Genomic DNA, 26,267 nt, shown 5'->3' with positions numbered 1-26,267 from the left:
ACAGTTTTGTGGTTTCCTGGAGTATATTAAGAAGATATTTTCTTTGGAGTGTGTGTTAAAAATTTCATATCCCTCTCCCTATTCTATTTTGTAATCCTTGCAATTTTAAATCAGGTTAGAGAGTTTATAAATATTCCTATTTTCACAGGGATTACTATTCATCTCCTTTTTTGTTTACACATAGTTTCTGAAAGAAATAGAAGATGAAAACTTATTATGCTATTCATAGACTGGAATATTTCCCTCTGGTAATTTATGTGGCTTAGAATTGTCACATTAACGGGAAATGTCATTGAATTTATGCTTTGATTGTGTGTGTGTTTGATTCCCATAAATAGAGAAATTTTCTAAATACATTCCCTGGAATTATATTAATGAATACAGCTTTCTTAATCTTCAGAGTAGCATTTTGGGGGAAAGGAAGACCCACATTTCTCTGTAATAAAGCGAGAAATAAAGAAATCCTTCGTCATGCTGCTATGACCTTTGGCAGGTGTCATAGCTAACTGGTTGTGGCAGCAGCAAGATTTATTTCTTTCACTGAGGTTTGTGTTCTGCCAGGTGGAGACAATCACCAAAAATAAATGCCTCAGGTTTAAAAAAAGAAAAAAGTGTTTGGCTTTTTTATTGTGCTCAGTCTGGCCCTGAATGGTTGAGTTTTAGTGAAAGAGCAGAGGAATGTTGGGGATGAGGTGAACACTAGTTCTGAATCTTACTTGGTTTACAAATTGCTATCAGTTTTGTAAGCCAAGTACCAGAAAATTCAAGAATCCACTGTTAAATATGTTTAAAATTTTCATTTCAGAGCATTTCTTCCTTTACCTTTGCTCTGTCTGAAAATCCTTAAGTCATTATTCATGAGTCCTACCTAGCAGGGTATACAAGTTACCATTTCCAGAAGTGTCTATGACTTGACTTATCCCACTATTTACAAAATCTAACATAGGGAGAATCTGAAATCCTTGTCAGAGAAGCACTTATTTTTATGACCTGGAAAAAAATTAAAATAGACTAACATCATTTAGTTAGGGTGCATATTTATAGTTTCCATTGTCTCTTCATTAGTATCACAATGATAAATGGAATCCTATATCTGGCAAAACTGACATTCAACATTAAGGGAAAAATTAAGATAGTCTCAGTTGAACAAAAGCTGAGGGAGCTTTAGTACTAGATCTGTCCTGTATGAAATGTTAAAGGAAGTCCATCCAGTTAAAAAGAAAGGACAGGAACTCGAAGTCATACGAAGAATAGAAATATTCATGAAGGTAAATAGAAGGACAATTATGAAGCTAGCATTATTCCAACTTTGATTTGTTAACTTCACCTTTGGTTTTCTACATGACTTAAGAGACTAATAGCCAGGCCCAGTGGTGCATACCTGCAATCCCAGTGACTCAGGAGGCTGACATAGGAAGATTGCAAATTCAAGGCCAGGCTCAGCAACTTAGCAAGGCCCTAAGCCCCTTAGTGAGATCCTGTCTCAAAATAAAATATAAAAAGGACTGGTGATATGGCTCAGTGGTTAAGCATCCCTGGGCTCAATCCCAGACCAATAAATAAATAAATAAATGAGAGATTAAAAAAGACTATACTCAAAAGACCTAAAAATGGCAAACTACAGGGACACAGCCATATCAATGTTTATAGCAGCATAATTCACAATAACTAGACTGTGGAGCCAACCTAGATGCCCTTCAATGGATGAATAGTAAAAAAAAAAAATGTGGCATTTATACACAATGCAATATTACTCAGCACTAAAAAATAACAATATCACAGCATTTGCAGGGAAATGGATGGCATTAGAGCAGATTATGCCAAGTGAAGTTAGCCAATCCCTAAAAAACAAATGTCAAATGTCTTCTCTGATGTAAGTGAGGTGACTCAAAATGGGGTAGGTAAGAAGAGCATGAGAAGAAAATTACCTCTAGATAGGGAAGACAGGTGGGAGGGAAAAGGAGGGAGAATGGAAATTGCATGGAAGAGGGAAGGAGACCCCCTTCGTTAAACAGAATACAGATATGAAGATGTGAGGGGGGAAAAAAAAGAAGAAGTGGGTCACATTAGATTGGGTAGAGAGAAGGGAGGGGAGGGGAGTGGAGGGGAAGGGGGAAAGGAAGGGCAGCAGAATAAAATGGACTTTATTATTGCTGTGGGTATATACGTGACTGCATGACCAATGTGATTCTGCAACCTGTACACTCAGAAAAATAAGAAATTATACCTCATCTGATTCAAATGTATGATATGTCAAGATCATTGTACTGTCATGTGTAACTAATTAAAACAAATAAAAAAAGTTATAATAAAAAAAGAGAGACTAGTGAATTACAATATATTACACATGCCTATAATCACACTCAGATAGTAGGAAGGCTTGAGCAGGAAGATCATGAGTTCAAGGGCAGCCTGAGCAACATAGCAAGGCTCCATCTTCCCCTCCCCCACAAAAAATTACTAGTACAGAATTTTGGGCACACAATATATAAAGATGTAAATTTGTGATATCAGTAACTTAAAAGAAATGAGGCTAGAGAAACATAAAAACATAGTTTTTGTAGGTGTTGGTAAAAATCAAATTAGAATGTCTTAACTATAGGATGTAAACACAAAGATAAGAGTTATAGGATACACAAAAAGGTAATGAATGCATTTCACTACAAAAAGTTAACTAAACGCAAAAGTAGACAGGAATACATAAAATGATGGACAAAGACTGTAAGGCACACAAACAAAAATAGCAAATGGAAGAAATAAGTCCCGTCTAATCAGCAAAGATTGTCTCAATTTAGAGTGGTTTGACTTACAATTTTTTGACTTTACAATGGTGTGCAAACCATATCTATTCAGTAGAAATCATACTTCAAGTTTTGATGTTTTCCAAGTTAGCAATACATTGTAGGGAACTCTCTCTTGACATTGAGCAGTGGTAGTAAGCTACAGCTCTCAGTCAGCCATGTAAACATGAGGGTAAACAACTGGTACTCTACAGTGTGCATTGTTGCTAAGCTATGATATTTGGTAGTTTATGTGTATTCAATGCATTTTTGACTTACTATATTTTCAAGTTATAATAAGTTTATTGGAATGTAAACCTATTGTAAGTGGGGGGACATCTGTAATTACTTTAAATGTAAATAAATTAAACTCATACTACAGTGATGCAACCACATCAATGTCTATAGCAGCTCAATTCACAATAGCCAAGCTATGAAACCAACCTAGGTGTCCTACATACACACACACACACACACACACACACACACATACACACACACACACACACACAAAGGAATATTACTTGGCCATAAATAAGAATGAAATTATGGTATTTTCCAATAATGGATTGAACTGGAGAATATGATGCTAAGTAAAATAAGCCAATTCCAACAAACCAAAGCCCAAATGTTCTCTCTTGTATGTGGATGCTAACCCACAACAAGGGAGTTGGGAAAGAGGAAGAATAGAAATTCATTGGATTTGACAAAGGAAAGGGAAGGGGGAGAGGAAGAGGAAGAATAATAGAATTAATCAGACATAACTTTCCCAGTCTTGTATTTGAGCACATGACCAGGGTAACTCTGCATCATGATAACCACAAGATACTTCATGATAACCACATATACTTCATGTATGTATAATATGCCAAAATACATTTTACTTCCATATATATATAAAAAGAACAAATCAAATTTTAAACAAAGGCAGAGATTGGCAGAATAGGTTTATAAAATGACTCAACTATATGCTATCTAAAAGAGGTTTGCTATAAATTCAAGGACACAAATAGGTTGAAGAGGAAATAATGTAAAATCATTTACCATGTAAATAGTAATCAAAATAGAAGGGGAAAGAGAGTGACTATACTAATATCAGACTAAATTTTAAAGCTTAAGAGATAAAATGAACATTATTCATTAACAGAATTTTTAATACTGCAATAAGATATAATAATTATAAACCTTCAGATGTCCAATAACAGATTATCAAATTATATGAAGAATGGGAAAAATTCATAAAGATGAATAGTTCTATAATAATAGTTAGACACTTCAATGCACTAATTAAATAATTGATAGAACAACCACATATAAGATGGGTAAGGAAATAGAAGACTTAACACGACAAAACAAGATTTAATAAACAAATACAAAACTACTTAATAACAATACACAAGTGTACATAGAACATTCTCCAGAATAGATCACATGTTAGGTCACAGATTAACTTCCAGTAGATTTCAAAACAGATATCAAATAAAATGTCACTGACTACAGTAGAGTGAAATTCCACAGATCCATAAAAAATAAGCAATACATTCTTAGACAAACTATGGATCAAAATAAGAAATTATAATGGAAGTTAGAAAAAAATTGGAGATAGTTAAAAGCAAAAACACAACAGACTAAATCTTATGAAATAAGAAATATCTCAAATCAATAATCTAAACTTACAATCTAAGGAATTCAAAAACAAACAAAGAAAAAAAAACAAACTAAACCTCAAAGCTAGCAGAAGGAATGAAATAGTAAAGATTAGAGATAGATAAAATAGAGAACAGCAGCAAAAAAAAGTAGAGAAAACTCAACAAAACAATAAGTTGTTTCAAACATAATAATATAATTGACAAAACTTTAGCTAGATTGACTAAGAAAAAAGAGGGAAGCTTAGATCAGGAATGAATATGGAATCATTAGTACCAACTCTACAGAAATAAAAAGAATCATAACAGATTACTTTGTACAATTGTACATCAACAGATTGAATAATCTCATTGAAATGGGCAAATTCCCAGAAATACAAAGGCTACCAATACTGAATCATAAAGAAAATCTGAAAAGAGCTATAACTACTAAAAGTATTGAATTAGTAATCAAAAATCTCCTAACAAAGAAATGTCTGAAGCAAATGGCTTAACTGGTGACTTTTCCTGTAGATGTTTTGTGCTACTACAGCAAAATCCCTGAGATGAGTAATTTATAAAGAAGAGAAATTTGTTTTTTCACAGTTCTAGAGGCTGAGAATTCTAAGATCAAGGTGCTGACATCTGGTAAGGGCCTTCTTGCTGCATCATAACAGGGAAAAGGGTATCACATAGATAAGAGAAAAGGAAAACAGAGCCAAGCTCTCCCTTTTATAATAAACATATTCCTACAATACGGGCATAATCCATTGCCTTGGTACCAAAGCCAAAGAGGTACCATAATAATGTCCCTGATGAAGATTGATACAAAAATCCTCAACCCAATACCAATAAGTCAAATCCAATAGCACATTAACAGGATTATACAGAATGACCAAGTGAAATTTATTCCTTGAATGCAAGGATGGTTCAATATACAAAATTGATCATCAATGGTATATACTATGTTAACAAAACAAAGGATAAAAATTACATAATTATTTCAATTGATGCAGAAAAAGCATTTGACACAATCCAATATATTTTCATGATAACATTCAACAAACTTGGAATCAACAAAAACTATCAAAATAATAAAAGCAATTTATAAAACAAACAAATGAGAACAACATCAACAAATATTGAACACACTCAGTGGTGAAATACCGATAGCTTTTCCTTAAAGATTAGGAAGAGGGAAGAATGCCTATTCTTCTCATTTTCATTAACCATGGTACCGGAAGTCCTACCCAAAGCAATTATGCATGAAAAAAGAAATAAAATATATCAATGCTAGAAAGTAAGTAATAAAATTCCATTTTAGATGATGTGATCTTATATGTAAAAAGCACTAAAAATCCTATACACACACAAAATGAAACCTATTATAATAAACAAACATCACAAATTATCAGACTACAATATGTACTTGCAAAAATTAGTTGCATGTCTATATACTAACAATAAATAATAGAAAAAAACTGAAAAAGTAATTCCATTTATAATAGTAAAACAAGAATAAAATACTTAGAGGTTAATTAAGAAACTAAAAGACTTAAAAATTGAAAATTATAAAACTCTACTGAAAGAAATTTAAAAAGATATAAATAAATGGAATGATATCCATCATTTGTGTATTGGAAGTCTTAATTATGAAGAGTCAATAATACCAAAAATGACCTACAGATACAATGCAGTCCCTGGTAATAAACCAACAGTCCTATATACGTCATGGAGAGAGCAGTTACAGTGCCCAGAGGTCATTCTTCTGATTTCTTAGCTCATAAGTGAGGGGGACATATTCCAAGCCTCTAGGGACCACATGCTTACCAGCTATTAAAAACACATTTGGGATTTTAAAATATAATCATAATAAATGGAAAAATTGAATAATCATAGCAGAGAAATGAGAACTACTATATATATATATATATATATATATATATATATATATATATATGAAACTTCTAGAGGTAAAATGTATAATTACCAAAGCAAAATCAATTGGATGATTTAACAGTAGATTGGAGGAAGTGAAGGAATAAGTAAAGTTTAATGAGAGAACTGAAAACATTATATCCAGAGAACTGGTATAAAAAGGATTGAAGAAAGATTAACAGAATCTCACTAACCTATGCAAAATCATAAAACAGTTTGAAATGTAGGTAATTGAAACTACAGATATAAACAAGGAACTAGCAGAAAGTTTGTCTTTTTTGATACTCTTGGGCTTTACCAGGAGGTGAACAAAAATGAATCTGCTTTAGCTGCTCAGGCATTTTGAGCTTCTTCAATATGAAAACCATTAACATCATTTATAACCATTATCTTCCATAATTAATCCCCTTCACCTACTTAATAATTAACATATTCCTCTGTAACTGATCTATCATTTCAGCTTTGCTGATTTGAGACTATTTAACAATATTTGTATGTCCTAAATTAACCAAATAAATTCCCATTTTGGGACATTTGGTTGTTTCCAGTGTTTCTCATAAGCTCTTTCTCACAAAGAATGTGGCATTATATAGTTATTTTTTTTTTCAGTAAAAAATTAAATGTGTGGCAGAAAATAATAACAAAGCCAAAAAGAGAAGGTTCCAGGTGTTAATTAACAATAGTCTTAGAAACTGTTAATAAATACGAGTTCTAAAATTTTCCATTCCCTATGACAATGTTTCAGCTATCAAATGGCTTTGTTTGTTTGGAGTAGGTTGGTTTGTTTTTTACACAATTAACGGCCCAGAAAATGAAAGGATCTCATAATAAACCAGAAATAAATGCCTTTGCCAGCACTGTTATCTCAAAATGAGATTTGCAGTGCTCTCAGAAAACTCCCACGTCATTGGCAGGGACATGACTTCCTCTACTTCACATGGCCTTCTTCCTATTTTGAGGTGCCTACTGGATAGAAACATGCAGACCCAGAGAAGCCTCACTTCATCAGCCTCGGAAAGAACTTGCAATTGTGGTGAGGGCATCACAGCTGAAATTGCTGTAAACTTGAGGAAACTAATCTTTCACGCTGTTTCCAACACCGTTGTATTGCTTATCAGAACCAACACAGGTTAGCATCCCTACAGCTTCCTGAGTCTTCTTCCATCTCAGAAGTCTATTTCCATTAAGCGGAGTATTTTTCCATTAAACTAATTATTTTTTTTAAATAAAATAAAGCACACAACAACAAAGTAACTGCAATGAAGAAAGCAAAACACAAAATTCCAGGATAACAGCCAAGATTCAAGACAAAAGTCGCTGAAAGAAACAAACAAGTACAAAAATTGGATTCCTAAAGCTAATTTTTCTCAAGAATCAAGTGACTTTCTTTGAAAACCAGTTCCATCATCTTGACAATCAAATTTTTTTCTACATAAAATGCCAGTAGACCCAGTCTTATTATTTTCATTCTGCACACTGTGGTCTATGGAGAGTACATCTTCCAAAATAGTTTAAGCTGAAGATAATGTAACTTATTTTCTATTTAAAGGCCCTATTTTTACTCTCATAGGTAAAGGAAAGTTAAATTGCTTCATCTCTCAATTGGCTAACTGATTTTATTGTCAGGACCACAAAATGTTCTTCCTGCAGACTTTCAAGTTTAATTAGGTCCCTAGAAAGTTACATGAAATGCAGCACTGCTTAATCCATGGCACAAACACACCTGGACCAAAGAGAACTCAGTCTTGTGATGTTTGATTTGGTCACTGAAGCTGAGGTAGTGACCTTGTTTAAGTGACAGCCAGGATTGTGAGGCTACAGCCTAGCTTAAGCAAGTTCCCAAGAAGGAGATAAATCCCGGCTCATGTTTGATACACTAGAAGAATTTAAGGGGAAATCAGACTATTGTAAAAAGAATAAATAAAATTTACCATTTCTTCAAAATAGAGATTTAAAAAAAAAACATAAGCAATGAAAATAAGCATTTTTGCCTGGACAGAGAAAATAGCAAGAGAGATAGCACAATCTGTGTGTGCTTTTCAAAGGATTATCTTTGTATAATCTAAAATTATAAAAAATGTAATGGGCATTAAATATTAAATAGAATTCATCAGTTGGAAAATTTGAGGAAGTGTTGCGGAAAATAAAAACTGGTGGAACTGTGCTGAATATATATTAGGTTCCTACTGCAGCTGTAGCAAACTACCATACGCAAGTAGCTTAAAATAACATGAATTCATTATCTTATAGTTCTGGAGGTCAGAAATGAGTCTTAAAGAGCTCAACTCAGAGTACAACAACAAAGCTGTATTCTGGGGGTTGTGGGTGAAAACTCATTTCCTTGATTTTATCGACTTCTAGTGACAACCTTGGTTCTTACTCTTTTTCTTTATCTTCAAAACCAGTACAATAAGATCTTCAAGTCTGTCTTTCTAATTTTTGCTCCTATTGTAACATCTCCTTCTCTCTTTGACCCCCCTTCCCTACTCCATCTCACAAATACCCTTGTGATTACATTGGGCCCACCTAAATAATATATTTTCCATTGGCCTGACCCTTAACTAATCACACCTGAGAAATCCTATTGCTTACATAAGATAATACATTCATAGTTTCTAGGTGTTGGATCATGGATATTTGGGGGAAGCTATTTTTCTATCTGCCACAGAAGAACAAATGTGTTATTTAAAACTTCTAATGTTTTCCATCTTATAAAACAGCTGCCATTTACTTTGTAAGTACCAACAGATGACAAAGTCTACAATACTTAACACTGCAACAACGTCTGGCATCACAGTAAATTTAATGTTTTTTTTTTTAATCACAATCCTCATAAAATGCAAAAAATATGCACATCTTTTTTAGTTATTTTTTTCTTTCAGTAGTTCTTCGTTTGTACTATCCACCACTTAGAAAATCTGATGAGTCTTGCAAAACGCATCTGTGGACACATTCATCACATTACTATACTAATACTACCCTAAAAAGACCATTCATGAACCATAGGGCTCAGTTTAAGAATCTCATTTGATCAGGTTTTGTGGCTCATCCATTAGCTCATACATTTCAGGATATATCTGTTTTTGGAATGAAAAGCCTGACGAAATACGTGTCAAGAATGTAGACCCTTAAAATCTGTGGCTCCATTCTAGAGGAATTCCTTAGCTGCAGCCTGTCTCAAAATTCTGCAAGTATAATTAAGCATCTGTTTGCTTTGAAGATGTCTTTATCACAACATGACATGTAGCCTGGGCTTTTCAGATCATTCACAATAGAACGATGCAGAATTAAATAACCGGATCATTTAAGATTTCACTATATCCAAACCTGTGGTATTACAAACAGCCTAAGTTTATTATCTTCCTCCATTCCTCCCCTTTTCTCCCCTTCTTGTTCTCCTCAGATTTCTCTGGCTTTTGCCTTAGCTTTACTTAACTGTTCACTGACTTTTCTAATGAAGAATTAATCCAGCAATAAAAAAATGAAATTTTTCAAGCTGATCACGTAAGAATAGCCTGGCTGCACGTTTTAGTTGAAGAAATAGCATTAGGTTTGTGTTACAAAAAGTCTGGTGGTCCATTTTCAGAATACAGTATTTAGCTTTAAATGTAAAATGATTGCAGATATAAGAAAGGCAGCTGGAAGGGAGAGCAGTCTGAAAAGTTACAAGCAGTTAACATTGAAGTGTTAGTGAACAGTGAATGCATAAAGAATGAAGAAAAGTGGGTGAAGAAAACATGTGCTCTTTTGCCTCAAGAAGGGTTTCCCAAAGTTGATCCATAACACATCTGCCTGTATAGCTTTGGCCTCTTGGCAACACCTAGGCAAAGGGGAGACAAAGAATCAGTCTTTCATTCAAGCAGCCACAGCTAAAATTTCAGGAATTCAAGAGGTTAAAAAAAAAAAAAGATAAATGATAGTGGGGGACTATTGTTAGATACTAGAATAACCGAACTCTGGCTTCCCAAATATCCAGCAGTGTTCCTTTTTCTCACAAAGTAAAATAACCCCATCCTTAAGTAAGACACCGTCAATGTCCCACTACATTACATTACATTCAGCCCCAATCCTAGGATCTCAGATTTCAGTATTTCTCTTTTTGATTTATCCTAAAAATTCAAATATAGCATTTGCCCTCATCCCACCTAATATATAATGACCTAGTCAGAATGCAAAGTTGTAATAAAAATTTTGCAATGGAAAATGAGAGAATGGGAAAAATATACAGTCATTGATCCTTAATTAACATAATCGCATTTCTATGGAAAGTCATTGTAAAGACTTCCTCCTGTTGCAGTCAACTAAGTTCCTTAGAGAGTAGCCCAGGTGGCTTCTGGTTCATGCTTGTCATAAAGTTTCTTATCTGGTGACTTCCCTGGTCCCTTCCCTGATGTGCCTTCAGAAGTTTCTTTGGATGCCATTCTTGGGAACTGCATATTTTTGGGACCTAGTGGTGGTGCTGGATGCAGGAATTATTTTAGGTATTAAATAAGCAATTCCAAGTATTTCTTTAGGAAAATAATTTCCTAAAAAATACAGCAGGCAACAGATCTCTTTTCTTCTGGTCAGTGCCATATCTGAATAACCAAAACAACAACAACAACAACAACAAAAAACTCATTAGACTTCATTTGTTAGTCTGGAGACTCAGGCCATCTAGATTTTGCTTTGTTTTTTCTTTTACCCCTAGGCTCTGCACATTCCCTCTTCTCTCATGTGAGTCAAGAATATCTTAAGACCATTTGAAACCAAAAACATAGGTTAAAAGACATTTTTTAATTTGATACTCCATTTTTGGCAGAGACTTCTTTTTTTTAATTTATTTTTTTAATGTTGGTTGTTCAAAACATTACATAGTTCTTGATATATCATATTTCACATTTTGATTCAAGCGGGTTATGAACTCCCATTTTACCCCGTATACAGCTTGCAGAATCACATCAGTTACACTTCATTGCTTTACATATTGATAAACTCATGTCTGTTGTATTCTGCTGCCTTTCCTATCCTCTACTATCCCCCCTCCCCTCCCCTCCCATCCCCTCTTCTCTCTCTACCCCCACTACTGTAATTCATTCCACCCCCTTGTACTGTTTTTCCCTTTCCCCTCACTTCCTCTTGTATGTAATTTTGTATAACCCTGAGGGTCTCCTTCCATTTCCATGCAATTTCCCTTCTCTCTCCCTTTCCCTCCCACCTCTCATCCTTGTTTAATGTTGGTCTTCTTCTCGTGCTCTTCTTCCCTAGTCTGTTCTTAGTTACTCTCCTTATATCAAAGGAGACATTTGGCATTTGTTTTTTAGGGCTTGGCTAGCTTCCCTTAGCATAATCTGCTCTAATGCCATCCATTTCCCACCAAATTCTATGATTTTGTCATTTTTTACTGCAGAGTAATACTCCATTGTGTATAAATGCCACATTTTTTTTATCCATTCGTCTATTGAAGGGCATCTAGGTTGATTCCACAGTCTTGCTATTATGAATTGTGCTGCTATGAACATCGATGTAGAAGTGTCCCTGTAGCATGCTCTTTTTAGGTCTTTAGGGAATAGACCGAGAAGGGGAATAGCTGGGTCAAATGGTGGTTCCATTCCCAGCTTTCCAAGAAATCTCCATACCGCTTTCCAAATTGGCTGCACCAATTTGCAGTCCCACCAACAATGTACAAGTGTACCTTTTCCCCACAACCTCGCCAGCACTTATTGTTGTTCGACTTCATAATGGCTGCCAATCTTACTGGAGTGAGATGGTATCTTAGGGTGGTTTTGATTTGCATTTCTCTGACTGCTAGAGATGGTGAGCATTTTTTCATGTACTTATTGATTGATTGTATGTCCTCCTCTGAGAAGTGTCTATTCAAGTCCTTGGTCCATTTGTTGATTGGGTTATTTGTTATCTTATTGTCTAATTTTCTGAGTTCTTTATATATTCTGGATATTAGGGCTCTATCTGAAGTGTGAGGAGTAAAAATTTGTTCCCATGATGTAGGCTCCCTATTTACCTCTCTTATTGTTTCTTGTGCTGAGAAAAAACTTTTTAGTTTAAGTAAGTCCCATTTGTTGATTCTAGATGTTAACTCTTGTGCTATGGGTGTCCTATTGAGGAATTTGGAGCCCGACCCCACAGCATGTAGGTCGTAGCCAACTTTTTCTTCTATCAGATGCTGTGTCTCTGATTTGATATCAAGCTCCTTGATCCATTTTGAGTTAACTTTTGTGCATGGCGAGAGAAAGGGATTCAGATTCATTTTGTTGCATATGGATTTCCAGTTTTCCCAGCACCATTTGTTGAAGATGCTATCCTTCCTCCATTGCATGCTTTTAGCCCCTTTATCAAAAATAAGAAAGTTGTAGTTTTGTGGGTTGGTTTCTGTGTCCTCTATTCTGTACCATTGGTCCACCCGCCTGTTTTGGTACCAGTACCATGCTGTTTTTGTTACTATTGCTCTGTAGTATAGTTTGAGATCTGGAATCGCTATACCACCTGATTCACACTTCCTGCTTAGTATTGTTTTTGCTATTCTGGGTCTTTTATTCTTCCATATGAATTTCATGATTGCTTTCTCCATTTCTACAAGAAATGCCATTGGGATTTTGATTGGCATTGCATTAAACCTATAGAGAACTTTTGGTAATATCGCCATTTTGATGATGTTAGTTCTGCCTATCCATGAACAGGGTATGTTTTTCCATCTTCTAAGGTCTTCTTCAATTTCTCTTTTTAGGGTTCTGTAGTTTTCATTGTATAAGTCTTTCACCTCTTTTGTTAGGTTGATTCCCAAGTATTTTATTCTTTTTGAGGATATTGTGAACAGCGTGGTTGTCCTCGTTTCCATTTCAGAGGATTTGTCGCTGATATACAGGAATGCCTTTGATTTATGCGTGTTGATTTTATAACCTGCCACTTTGCTGAATTCATTTATTATCTCTAATAGTTTCTTTGTAGACCCTTTTGGGTCTGCTAGGTATAGAATCATGTCATCTGCAAATAGTGATAATTTAAGTTCTTCTTTTCCTATTTTTATGCCTTTAATTTATTTCGTCTGTCTAATTGCTCTGGCCAGTGTTTCGAGAACTATGTTGAACAGAAGTGGTGAAAGAGGGCATCCCTGTCTTGTTCCAGATCTTAGAGGGAATGCCTTCAATTTTTCTCCATTCAGAATGATGCTAGCCTGAGGCTTAGCATAAATTGCTTTTACAATGTTGAGGTATGTTCCTGTTATCCCTAGTTTTTCAAGAGTTTTGAACATAAAGGGATGCTGTACTTTGTCGAATGCTTTTTCCGCATCTATCGAGATGATCATATGGTTCTTATTTTTAAGTCTATTGATGTGGTGAATAACATTTATTGATTTCCGTATATTGAACCAACCTTGCATACCAGGGATGAATCCTACTTGATCATGGTGCACAATTTTTTTGATATGTTTTTGTATCCGATTCGCCAGAATTTTATTGAGGATTTTTGCATCTAGGTTCATTAGAGATATTGGTCTGTAGTTTTCTTTCTTTGAAGTGTCTTTGTCTGGTTTCGGAATCAGGGTGATGTTAGCCTCGTAGAATGAATTTGGTAGTTCTCCCTCTTTTTCTATTTCCTGAAATAGCTTGAAAAGTATTGGTATTAGTTCCTCTTTAAAGGTTTTGTAAAACTCTGCTGTATACCCGTCAGGTCCTGGGCTTTTCTTAGATGGTAATCTTTTGATGGTTTCTTCTATTTCCTCAATTGATATTGGTCTGTTTAGGTTGTCTATATCCTCCTGACTCAATCTGGGCAAATTATATGACTTAAGAAATTTATCGATGCCTTCACTATCTTCTATTTTATTGGAGTATAAGGATTCAAAATAATTTCTGATTATCTTCTGTATTTCTGAAGTGTCTGTTGTGATATTGCCTCTTTCATCCCATATGCTGGTAATTTGAGTTCTCTCTCTTCTTCTCTTCGTTAGCATGGCTAAGGGTCTGTCAATTTTATTTATATTTTCAAAGAACCAACTTTTAGTTTTGTCAATTTTTTCAATTGTTTCTTTTGTTTCGATTTCATTAATTTCAGCTCTGATTTTAATTATTTCTTGCCTTCTACTTCTTTTGCTGTTGTTTTGCTCTTCTTTTTCTAGGATTTTGAGATGAAGTATGAGATCATTTATTTGTTGTTTTTTTCTTTTTTTAAGGAATGCACTCCAAGCAATGAATTTTCCTCTTAGAACTGCTTTCAATGTGTCCCATAGATTCCGATATGTTGTGTCTGTGTTTTCATTTAACTCTAAGAATTTTTTAATTTCCTCCTTGATGTCTTCTAAAACCCATTGATCATTCAGTAACCTATTGTTCATTCTCCAAGTGATGCATGATTTTTCCTTCCTTCTTTTATCGTTGATTTTCAGTTTCATTCCATTGTGATCAGATAAGATGCATGATATTATCTCTACTCCTTTATATTGACTAAGAGTTTTCCTGTGACATAATATATGATCTATTTTTGAGAAGGATCCATGTGCTGCTGAGAAAAAAGTGTAGCTGCTTGATGTTGGGTGGTATATTCTATATGTGTCAATTAAGTCTAGGTTCTTAATTGTATTATTGAGTTCTATAGTTTCCTTATTCAGCTTTTGTTTGGAAGATCTGTCCTGTGGTGAGAGAGGTGTGTTAAAGTCTCCCATGATTATTGTGTGGTGGTCTATTAGATTCTTGAACTTGAGAAGAGTTTGCTTGATGAACATAGCAGCCCCGTTGTTTGGGGCATATATATTCATGATTGTTATGTCTTGTTGGTGTATGGTTCCCTTGAGCAGTATGTAGTGTCCCTCTTTATCCCTTTTGATTAACTTTGGCTTGAAATCTATTTTATTTGATATGAGTATGGACACTCCTGCTTGTTTCCGCAGTCCATATGAGTGATATGATTTTTCCCAACCTTTCACCTTCATTCTATTTATATCTTTTCCTATCAAATGCGTCTCCTGCAGGCAGCATATTGTTGGGTCTTGTTTTGTGATCCATTCAACTAGCCTGTGTCTCTTAATTGGTGAGTTTAAGCCATTAACATTTAGGGTTATTATTGAGATATGGTTTGTTCTTCCAGCCATAATTTGTTTATTAATGCTATTAAACCTGATTTGTTTTCCTCTTTGATTATTTTCCCCCCTTTACTGTCCTACCTCCCACTGTTGGTTTTCATTGTTGTTTTCCATTTCCTCTTCCTGTAGTGTTTTGCCAAGGATTTTTTGAAGAGATGGTTTTCTAGCTGCAAATTCTTTTAACTTTTGTTTGTCGTGGAATGTTTTAATTTCATCTTCCATCCTGAAGCTTAATTTCACGGGATACCCGATTCTTGGTTGGAACCCATTTTCTTTTAGCGTTTGAAATATGTTATTCCAGGATCTTCTAGCTTTTAGTGTCTGTGTTGAGAGATCAGCTGTTATCCTGATTGGTTTACCCCTAAATGTAATCTGCTTCCTTTCCCTTGTAGCTTTTAAAATTCTCCCCTTATTCTGTATGTTGGACATCTTCATTATAATGTGTCTAGGTGTGGATCTCTTATGATTTTGCACATTCGGCGTCCTGTAGGCTTCTAGGATTTGGGATTCTGTCTCATTCTTCAAGTCTGGGAAGTTTCCTTGTATTATTTCACTGAATAGATTGCTTAATCCTTTGGTTTGGAGCTCTGTGCCTTCCTGTATCCCAATGACTCTTAAGTTTGGTCTTTTGATATTATCCCATAGTTCTTGAATGTTCTGCTCATGGTTTCTTAGTAGACTTGCTGAGCTATCTATGTTCTTTTCAAGTTGAAATACTCTGTCTTCATTGTCTGATGTTCTATCTTCTAAGTGATCCACTCTGCTGGTAGTATTCTCAATTGAGTTTTTAAGTTGGTTTATTGTTTCCTGCATTTCTAGGATTTCTATTTGTTTGTTTTTTATTACCTCTATCTCCCTGTGAAATTGATCTTTTACTTCCTGGATTTGTTTGTCAATGTGATCTTTCATTGTCTGATTTTGCTGTCTCATGTCTTCCTTGAGACTCCAGATCATCTGAAGCATATATATCCTGAACTCTCTGACATTCCATCTGTTGCAGCTTGCAGGCACTGGGGGAGGGGCCGGTTCCGCCCCTCAGCAGGCTTTGGGCCTGCTCTGCTGGTGTTCACAGTCCCGCCTACCTTGCAGACACTGGGGGAGGGGACGGGCCTGGCCCTCAGCCGTCCGCCGGACCTGTCCTAGTGGGTCCGGTCCGCGTTCCCCGCAGGCGCGTGTAGCTGCTCTGTCACTTGGCTGGTTGCTGGGCCTGACCCTGGCAGAGACTTCTTAAACAGGGGGGTTGGGCAGTACTGGGTATCAAACCCATGGGTATTTTACCACTGAACTATATCCCCAGCCCTTTTTAATTTTTATTTGAGAAAGGGTTAACTAAGTTGCCAAGCTGCTTGAACTTGCCGCCACACCTCCCTGAGATCAGAAGAATGCAATACTGTGCCCAGCCTTGCTTCAGTATTTATCACCTCATAAGACCCTTCTAGGCCTCATTTACAACTATTTCAATATGGGTGCTGTAATGGCGGCCACAGTTCACAGAAACGGCTCACCACAGTTCCCCCTTTTTTGTTTTTGTATGACAATACAGGCGAGAGTAGAGGTCCTATCCCACTGTGCAGAAGTGGCTGCATAGTATGGCTCAGCCCTAAGGAGGCGCCTTCCCCAGATCCGAGGCCATATCAGCCGACGCCTTTTTTCGTGGGGCGGGGCGTGGATAAGGTGGGGTAAGGAAGGACGTCAAACCCGCATGCAATAGGACATGCTCTCCTTGAGGTCCACTCCAAGGATCACTCAAGTGCAGTGCCTTGCCTCGCATCCTGTACCGTGACGATGGTGGACGGAGGGGGATAGCTGAGGCTGAACTGTGGCTGTGTACAATGACAAACAAGTTGACAGCACCCTGAAAGAAAGGCACGGACTTTAAAGCGATAGAGAAGCACTAGTGTGGAAACCCATCTGCGTGCAATGGCAGCAAGACCGGCAGAGTGCAAGGGCTTTCCAACACTAAGAGAACAGCGAGGAAAGACATGTCGATCCCAGTGCAATGTTATAATAACTTGGGGTGCAACGACCATGTCAAAGATTTACTGTTTAAGATGCGCAAGCCAGACTTGAGGTGAATTGCCATTTTCTAAAGCTGCAAGAGCTTGTATGATCATAGCCTTATCGTGAGCATTGCGGGCCTTGAGGCGACAGAGAAACCACAAACAGAGGAACATACCGAAGCAACACATTGCACCAAAAACGCCTACCCCCACCCACTCTTTAAAAAAGGAAAAGGCAGAAGATATCCAATCGGTGAATTGTCCCAAGGTCACGGGATCGACACGGGTACTGTTCAAGACAGCTATTTGGGTTAGTTGAGACTGGATCATGTCTTCCGCTTCCATGGACCAGTTTCCGGCCAAATATTCGCCAATGATGCGGGAAGCATTCCTGGAATCATTAAATCTGACAGAGGTTATGCATAAATGTGCACGTTGGTCAACGCAACCCAAAAGCACCAAGTCAGCTAATTCTTCTACCTGAGCTTGGAGTAAATCTATTCTTTGGTTGGCAGCTAAAATCCCTGACAAAATATGTTGATTGATTGTGTTTTGGGATTCGAGTATGGTGGAAGTTTGTTGAACAACTCGATTAATGGTGGCAGCAGTTTGTACTTGATTGGCCATGGCCACTCCGGTCGTAACCGCTGCAGCAGCAGATACCGCCACGGCTGTCACTATGGCTGCTGTAATTCCAAAATCCCTGCGGACTCGAAATAGCTCAACAATGGGGAATTTTTCAGGATCTGCAGTTACCGGGATTGGGACAAAAGTTGGAATTTTCATAACCACTGCTACAGTCCAAGAACCATTCCAACACTCAGATAAGAGACAGGTAACATTAGAACAATCTAGCATCCCTGACGAGGTGTCATTAGCCAAAAGGAACAGGAACGGGGATTGGACACAGACCATTGCAGGGGGTAATGTGGCACTATATAACAGAGAGTTGAACGAAACAGATGTAAGTCTATTTCCTCGTTCACTCTCCCTAACAGTGCCAGAAACATTAGCCAACCAGCTTTTGGCTCCTAGCAATTGAGCCAATGTAGAAATATCGGCTGAAGCCCCCCTTTCATTGGAAATCAGCCACTGAAACCAGGACCAACCCACTCCTGTAGAGGAGTTGGCACTGTTATTAAAGTTATAAACATACCTCTTAAGAGAGGGAGAAAGGGAGAAACCTTTAGCAACTTGATGTTTCTCCCAAGAATGATCCTGACAAGGCGTAAATGTTGGGGGAAAACCAAGATTAGGGGTACAGTAAGGAGAGGCCTTGAAATGAGTGGCATGATAGATACTATTAGAAGAAGGAGGCACTGGGATTAGCACCTCGGAGATAATAGCCAAGGTAGTTATATTTAAAGCAGAGCTATTTTCGGGGGTCCCTGAGCCTGATTGCTTCCCCGAAACTACTTGGCTCAGTACGGCACTGATAATGCTCCCTGAGTCCTGACTGGACCGCAATGGGTCCTCCCAGTTAGTCAAATTTTTGGTCTTAAGGCTAATGCAATTAGCGTTCCCAAGGCTGAAGCAAAAAACTCCTGTGAGATTAACTTGAGATTGATTAAAAATGCTCTCTATGTCCCCTCTAGGAGAAGCACAGGGAGCAGACATCTCACATGAGGTAGAAAAAAGAGTGGGGAGAACACTAGAATTACAATGAACCGGCATCGGCATCGGCCATGCCCGTGCCACTGCCCACCACTGCATCGGTGTCGCCTGTACCATCGGCATCAACATCAGAGCCAGAGCACTTAGCAGGATGAAGATCCTCATCACAGGATTGCTGTGGTATCTCTTGTTGCTGGTTGGCTGGAGTCAAGACTCTTCTTGTCAGGCATTCAGGGACCCACAGCGGTTCCGTGCGATCCTGGGGAAAAACACATACAGATCCTCGTGCCCATGTCAGCACGGGGTCGGGGCCGTTCCATTGGCCCGTAAGAACATCTTTCCACTTAACATAGCCAATCACAGAGGGCTGAGGGGACACATGTCTATCGGCCGCAGAGCGACCATGAATATCCAAATTCAAAAAATTAATGGTAAAGAGAGCTAAGGACAGGCGTTCTTTAGGAGTGTGTTCAGCTCCTATTCCCCCTTTTTGTTTTTGTAAAGTTTCCTTTAAGGTGCGATGAGCACGCTCAACAATGCCTTGTCCTTGAGGATTGTAAGGCAGACCATGAGTAAGTTGCACTCCCATAGTAGAACAAAAGGATGTAAATTGTCTGCCAGTATAAGCAGGTCCATTATCAGTCTTAAGGGATGTAGGAGCACCCCATGCTGCCCATGCCTCTAGGCAATGAGTAATAACATTACGTGCCTTTTCTCCCGATAAAGCAGAAGCGTGAATAATTCCAGAGCACGTATCAACAGAAACATGTACATACTTGAAGTTACCAAAGTCAGGAATGTGTGTCACATCCATTTGCCAGACAACCAATGGCTTTAATCCCCGTGGGTTTACGCCATAATGAGGGGGATGAAGAAATGGGACACAATGAGGACATTGTAATACTATCTGACGAGCATCTGCTCTTGAAATGGAAAAACGCCTGCGTAGCGTTAAAGCATTAACATGGAAGTTTTGGTGAAATAATTTAGCCCCCTCCAAGGAGGAAGCCAAGCATATCAACTGATCTCTAGTGGCTGAGTCCGCACAGGCATTGCCCTGTGATAACGGACCAGGAAGAGAGGTGTGAGCCCGGATGTGCATTGGATAAAAAGGAGCAGCGCGGCTACAGATAAGCTGTTGAAGTTGAGTAAAGTAAACAGATACATTATGGGCATCACTAATAGCTCCCACGGCCTCCAGGACTCTTAGTGCTTGTACCACATAGACGGAGTCCGAAATGAGATTAAAAGGAAAAGAACACTGCTTAAAGACCTCAATAACAATTTGTAGTTCTACCCATTGTGGATTTCCTGGAGCAAATTGATGCTGGACAGGGGGAGAATCATTAATTACATAAGCTCCCATTCCAGACTTGGAACCATCAGTAAAAATATTAACAGCCCCCGGAATAGGACTGGGTGAAGTCACCTTAGGGAAAATGATGGGATGCTCTTTAACAAAATTGAGTAATGGATGGGAAGGGTAATGATTATCAATATCTCCTTGAAATGAGCAGCATAGAATAGCCCAGTTGTCTAGAGTAGCACACAAAACATTAAGTTGAGCTTTAGTGTAGGGTATGATAAGAGAAGAAGGCGACTGTCCGAAAAATTGAATGCTTTGTTGAATCCCTTTAAGTGCTAACGCTGCAACAGCATCAGGATAGTATTCTAAGGATTTTCCTGGAGATACATGTGGGTGGATCCATAGTAAAGGCCCATCTTGCCACAGTACTCCAGTAGGCTGCCGCATAGTGGCAAGCACACATAACTGGAAAGGTTTATCACTCTGGAGCCTGTATAGAGTGGCATGCTGTATAGCTTCTTCTACTTTCATAAGGGCCGCTCTAGCCTCTTTGGTGAGGCTACGAGGGGAAGTAAGATCTGGATCACCCTTAAGAGTAGCATACAAGGGCTGAAGCATAATATTAGGAATATGTAAATATCCTCTTATCCAATTAATATCTCCCAGCAGTTTTTGAAAATCATTTAGAGTTTGGAGATCCTGAGTTCTTATGGTGATTTTTTGTGGTTTTAATTTATCATACCCAATCGTTGCTCCCAAATACTTAATAAAATCCCCCGTTTGAACCTTTTCAGGTGCGATATGCAGTCCATATTGAGCTAACAGGTTTATTAGGTCTTTATAAGCCTCGTTAACCCTTTGTTCTAATTTAGCAGCCAATAGTACATCATCCATATAATGAATGATCTTAATGGAGGAATACTTTTGTCTGAGAGGTACGAGTGCCTTCCCCACATACATCTGACACATCGTAGGACTATTAGCCATGCCCTGCGGCAACACTACCCACTCAAACCTTTGATCTGGTTCCTCGTGGTTACACGAGGGAAGGGTGAATGCAAAACGCTGTGAGTCTTTAGGATGCAAAGGAATAGAAAAGAAACAGTCTTTAATGTCAATAGCAATAATATGCCAGCCCTGAGGAACAGAGGAGAGCAGAGGCAGCCCTCTTTGAATGGGCCCCATAAGTTGCATTTGAGCATTAACCGCTCGTAGATCATGCAGTAGGCGCCACTTCCCTGACTTTTTCTTAATGACAAATATGGGAGTATTCCAGGGAGAAGTAGAAGGTTGGATGTGACCCAAGTCAAGTTGTTCTTTAACTAGGTCATGGGCTGCTGCCAATTTAACCGAGGGAAGAGGCCACTGAGGCACCCAAACAGGCTCCTCGGTGAGCCATGTTATGGGTATTTGAGCCCCAGTGGCCCCTAGGAAAAACCCAGACCAAATCTGTTAAGCTTTTGATGACCTTGCACAGGATGCCTACGCCCCTGTAGGTGTTTTCCTAGTCCTAGACCTGGCCTATACCCCATATCTAGCATAATTTGTTGAGACACCGGGGAATAGTCATTGCTAAGAGTAAACCCCATGTCATTCATCAGATCACGGCCCCATAAAGAAACAGGCAAATCAAGTACATAAGGCTGAAAAGTACCATGATGTCCTTCCGGGTCCTTCCAAGATAGATGTCTACAGCTGATTTGAGGGGCTTGGGCATATCCAAGTCCTCTTAGGGATTGATCAGAAGTCTGCACTGGCCATCCCTTAGACCAGTCCTTAAGGGCTATAATGCTACGGTCCGCCCCTGTGTCCAGCAATCCCACAATAGATTTACCTTCTATGCTTAACTCCAAAGTGGGGCGATTGCTCATATTCAGTGACAAATAGGCACAATTTCCTCCGGTGGCACCAATCTCATCTCCCGTCCGTGACCTTGAGTCAGAAGGGAAGTGGGTATGCAAGCTAGGCAAAATTAGTAATTGAGCAATCCGATCCCCTGGAGAGATAGACACAATGCCCCTTGGAGCTTCCACCATAACCTTTACTGTCCCTACAGCATCAGGGCTGATGACTCCAGGGAAAACATGAAGACCTTGCAAGATAGAGGATGCACGTCCAATTAGCAAACCTACAGTGCCAGGTGGTAAAGGCCCTTTAAACTCAGTTTCTACCAATTGGACTCCCATCTTAGGTGTCAATACGAGTCTGGAGGTGGAACAGAGGTCCAATCCTGCGGCGCCTGTAGTGGCTCTCCGCGTTTCATGGGATGGCGTAGAGACGGCCATGTCTCGGGTTCGGGTGTGACATTCTCCATTGCCCCATATATTTGTGGGCCCTGGGGTCGGGGGCCCCGTTGGCCGTTTTTTGGCCCAGCTGAAACAGGCTGTCCATGGATGTCTCTCACTGATTGACACTCTCTTGCCCAATGTTTCCCCTTTTTGCATCTTGGACACAACCCCGGTAGACGAAGGCCATTGGAAGGGCCACCGTAAGGAGGTCCAGTAAAACTGTCTTTTTTGGGACATTCCCGTCTGAAATGACCAGATTGACCACAATGGAAGCATGTTCTGGCACCAGGACCGCCCCCTTTGGCAATCCGAAGGACAGCAGCTGCAAGACCTGAATTAGTTAAAGGTCCTCCAATCTCTCTACACACCTTCATCCATGCTTCTATGCCCTTGTTTTTATAAGGAGTGATTGCTGCTTTACATTCCTTGGTGCATTGCTCAAAAACCAATTGCTTGATAAGGGGCATGGCTCTATCAGGATCCCCAAAAATCTTTCCAGCGGCATCTACCATCCTTGCAACAAAATCTGAAAAGGGTTCTGTAGGGCCTTGTAGAATCTTGGTCAAATTACCAGATACCTCTCCCCTATTTGGAAGTGATTTCCATGCCCGAATGCAAATGCTGTTAATTTGGTCATATACCTCAAGAGGAAATCCTGTCTGTTGATTAGCAAATCTCCCCTGCCCCAAAAGCATATCCTTATCCCAAGCGGGGTGTCCCGCCGCATGGTTTTGGGCGGCCTGCTCTATTGCGCCCTCTAGCACAAATGCTCTCCAGTCCAGATATTTACCCGGGGAAACGCAAGCCCGAACAAGGCTAGCCCAGTCAGAGGGAGTCATGCAGTATCTAGACAAACCCTCCACCTGAGTTAGTGTGAAGGCGGCATCCACCCCATAAGTACGCACGGACTCCGCCAGGGTCTTCACAATTTTGAAATCTAAAGGTTCATGGAATCTTCCCCTATTGTCATCCTGAAAAACTGGATAAGCAAGACCCATCTCAGCATTAACAGCCCTCCATGTTTGGGCATGGAAAGCTCTCCCCGAAACACCCCCACCGTACGGCGGTGGATCCGGAGGATCATTTTTCTTGAGCCCCTGTTTATTTCTGTTTCCTTCTCCCATACCTACTCTCCCTAGCTGACAAGACAGCCTCCCAAGCTCCTCCTCCTCATCCTCCTCTTTCTCTGACCCACTTTCGCATGGGGGTGTGCGCAGCGCACTGAGATCTGGATACAATCGTCTCCTCCCCTGTTTCACATTCCGTACATTCCCATCCTTCTGAGATATCTCACTTCTTGCCGGAGACAGCCGCCTCCTCCCCTGTTTCATGCTCCGCACACTCCCATCCTCCTGAGATACCTCACTTTCTGCCGTCTCTGACTTCTCCTCATGTAATTGCTCTAAAACTTCCTGTCCTTTAGTAAGTGCTTCCTGACATCTGCCATCTGTGAGGCAACTACGGACCATCTTCCAAAGGGGTATCACCCCACCCTCTAATATGCCCTGCTCAGAAGCAAAGTCAAGGTCTTTGCCTAATTTATCCCAGCTAGGTATAGTAAGGCTGCCCGAGAATGCAAACCACGGTGCAGCAATATCTGTCTTCTGTAAAAATCTCTCTAAAGTACTACGTTTCACTTCCAGGCCCTTGGAACGTAACAGGTCATCTAGGGCCAGGAGGAGCGGACTTGAAGATGCGACACCCATGACACAACAACAAAAGACGCACAAAAAACAACAAGAGATACCACAAAAAACAAAAACGAGATGACACAACAAAAGAAACACAGAAAACAAAAGTGAAAGTACACAGTGCAGCTGCAATAAATATGAGGCTCTCTCTTTCTTTGTAGAGGAGCTGACCCCGCTTTGGACGCGGATCCCACTTACTGGGACTATCCCTGCTTTCATCGCAGATCCCACTCACCTGGGACTAACCGGTGCACCACCCCTGACTGACTGAAAGTTCTGGTTCCCGGGTCTCGGCGCCACTTGTCGCGACCCCTTGCCCGCAAGGAAGACGCAACTCGGGAATCTTCTCTCAGCAGTTTATTCAGGTCCTTGATACTTTTTCTTCTATCCCCTGGATGCCCCTCCCAGCCTTAATAAAGCACCTCAAGCCCCAATGCGAAGCTGCCACGTGGACTTTTCTCACAGGGTGCCAAGTCACAGCGTGCCAACTCATTCTGATAAGGAGTTGTTTGTCACAGACTACAGGGGAAACCAGCGCCATCTTGTAATGGCGGCCACAGTTCACAGAAACGGCTCACCACAGGTGCAATATTTGAATATTTGTCTTCTTTAAATAATGTTGAAATGTAATCGCCTTTTTAATAACTCTGGCCTTTGGGTGGAGCTTAGGCCTGAGGGCTCCACTTTAGTGGCTGGGATTAGTGCCATTTGGGCAAGTTCAACCCTTTTGCTTCTCTTTGTGTTTTGGCCTCCCGTCATGTGGTAATGCAGCAAGAAGGTTCTTGCTGAATCCAAACTTCAGCCTCTTGATCTTGAACTTCCCAGCCTCCAGAACTGGTAGAAAATAAATTTCTGTTTATATAAATTACCAAGTCTTAGCCACTCCTTGGTAGCTGCACAAAATGAGTCATCTCTGCCACATGTTCTAAGACTGTTTAAGTGTTAAGGGTATATAATTTTAAAATACATTATTTTTCTTTTTAATGGATGGCTTGATCAAGATTTTCAAATATGAACTAATTACTGTTCCCTGCTTGGGCTATTCATTCCTACAGGCCATTAATTAGTATTAATTACCCCCAACCTCATGCTTCATTATTTGAAATAAAAAGAAAAGAGATAAACACTGACTCGGTGTAAAAATAAAATTACAGCTTGATGAATAGTTTAAGAGAACTATATAATTATTAAAGGAAAATTCAAGAAAATGTAATTTAGGATCAGATTATACAGTATATATTTTTTTAATCTGCAGGAATTTGAAGAATTATGAGATCACAGAGGTCTACATTAACTCCTGACTACATGTGAGAAATCCTAAAAAAAAAAAAAAAAAAAATAGTCCAGGACCCACCTCCTGAGAGCTTGATATACAGGGTGAGATATAGATGCTGGTAGTAAAAACAAGTCAAAATCAAAAGCCTTACATCGATTCTACTGTGAACTGTCATTGAGAATCACTGACTTCTGTTATTACAAATATTCAGTTGAGACGGTGTAACTGTAACCTGTAAAGAATAAATAGAGCTTGGGTTGGCTGACAATAGAATGGCTGAGTACAAAATTGTTATATCAGGCCAGGACCATGTCTTTAATGTTTCTTTATAAAAAGCTATGCCAACCACTGTGGATTAAGTAAATTTATGCATATTCCATCACCAATATCTCATTTCCATCTTTGGTCTCTTTCAGATTTCTTGGTGTCTATTCTGATGGTTTATAAACCGGTTGTGCTTCTTTTTAGAGATTTTTTCATGGAGCCATCATCTGGACTTCTATTTGACTCTGTCCAAGCTTCTGCTTCACTTTCCTGTACCTCAGTTATATAGACATATGCATAAACAGTCAATCCCAGTCAAACATTGCTCACCTATGTGCCCAACCTGAGTTTCTAGGACATGACCACCACCACTGACCATCAGCATCAAGGGAAAACTGGCGGAATTCAA

Source organism: Urocitellus parryii, chromosome 5 (genome assembly GCF_045843805.1).
Source record: "Urocitellus parryii isolate mUroPar1 chromosome 5, mUroPar1.hap1, whole genome shotgun sequence".
In the NCBI taxonomy this organism is placed as follows: domain Eukaryota; kingdom Metazoa; phylum Chordata; class Mammalia; order Rodentia; family Sciuridae; genus Urocitellus; species Urocitellus parryii.
Note: the sequence above shows the minus strand (reverse complement) of the source record.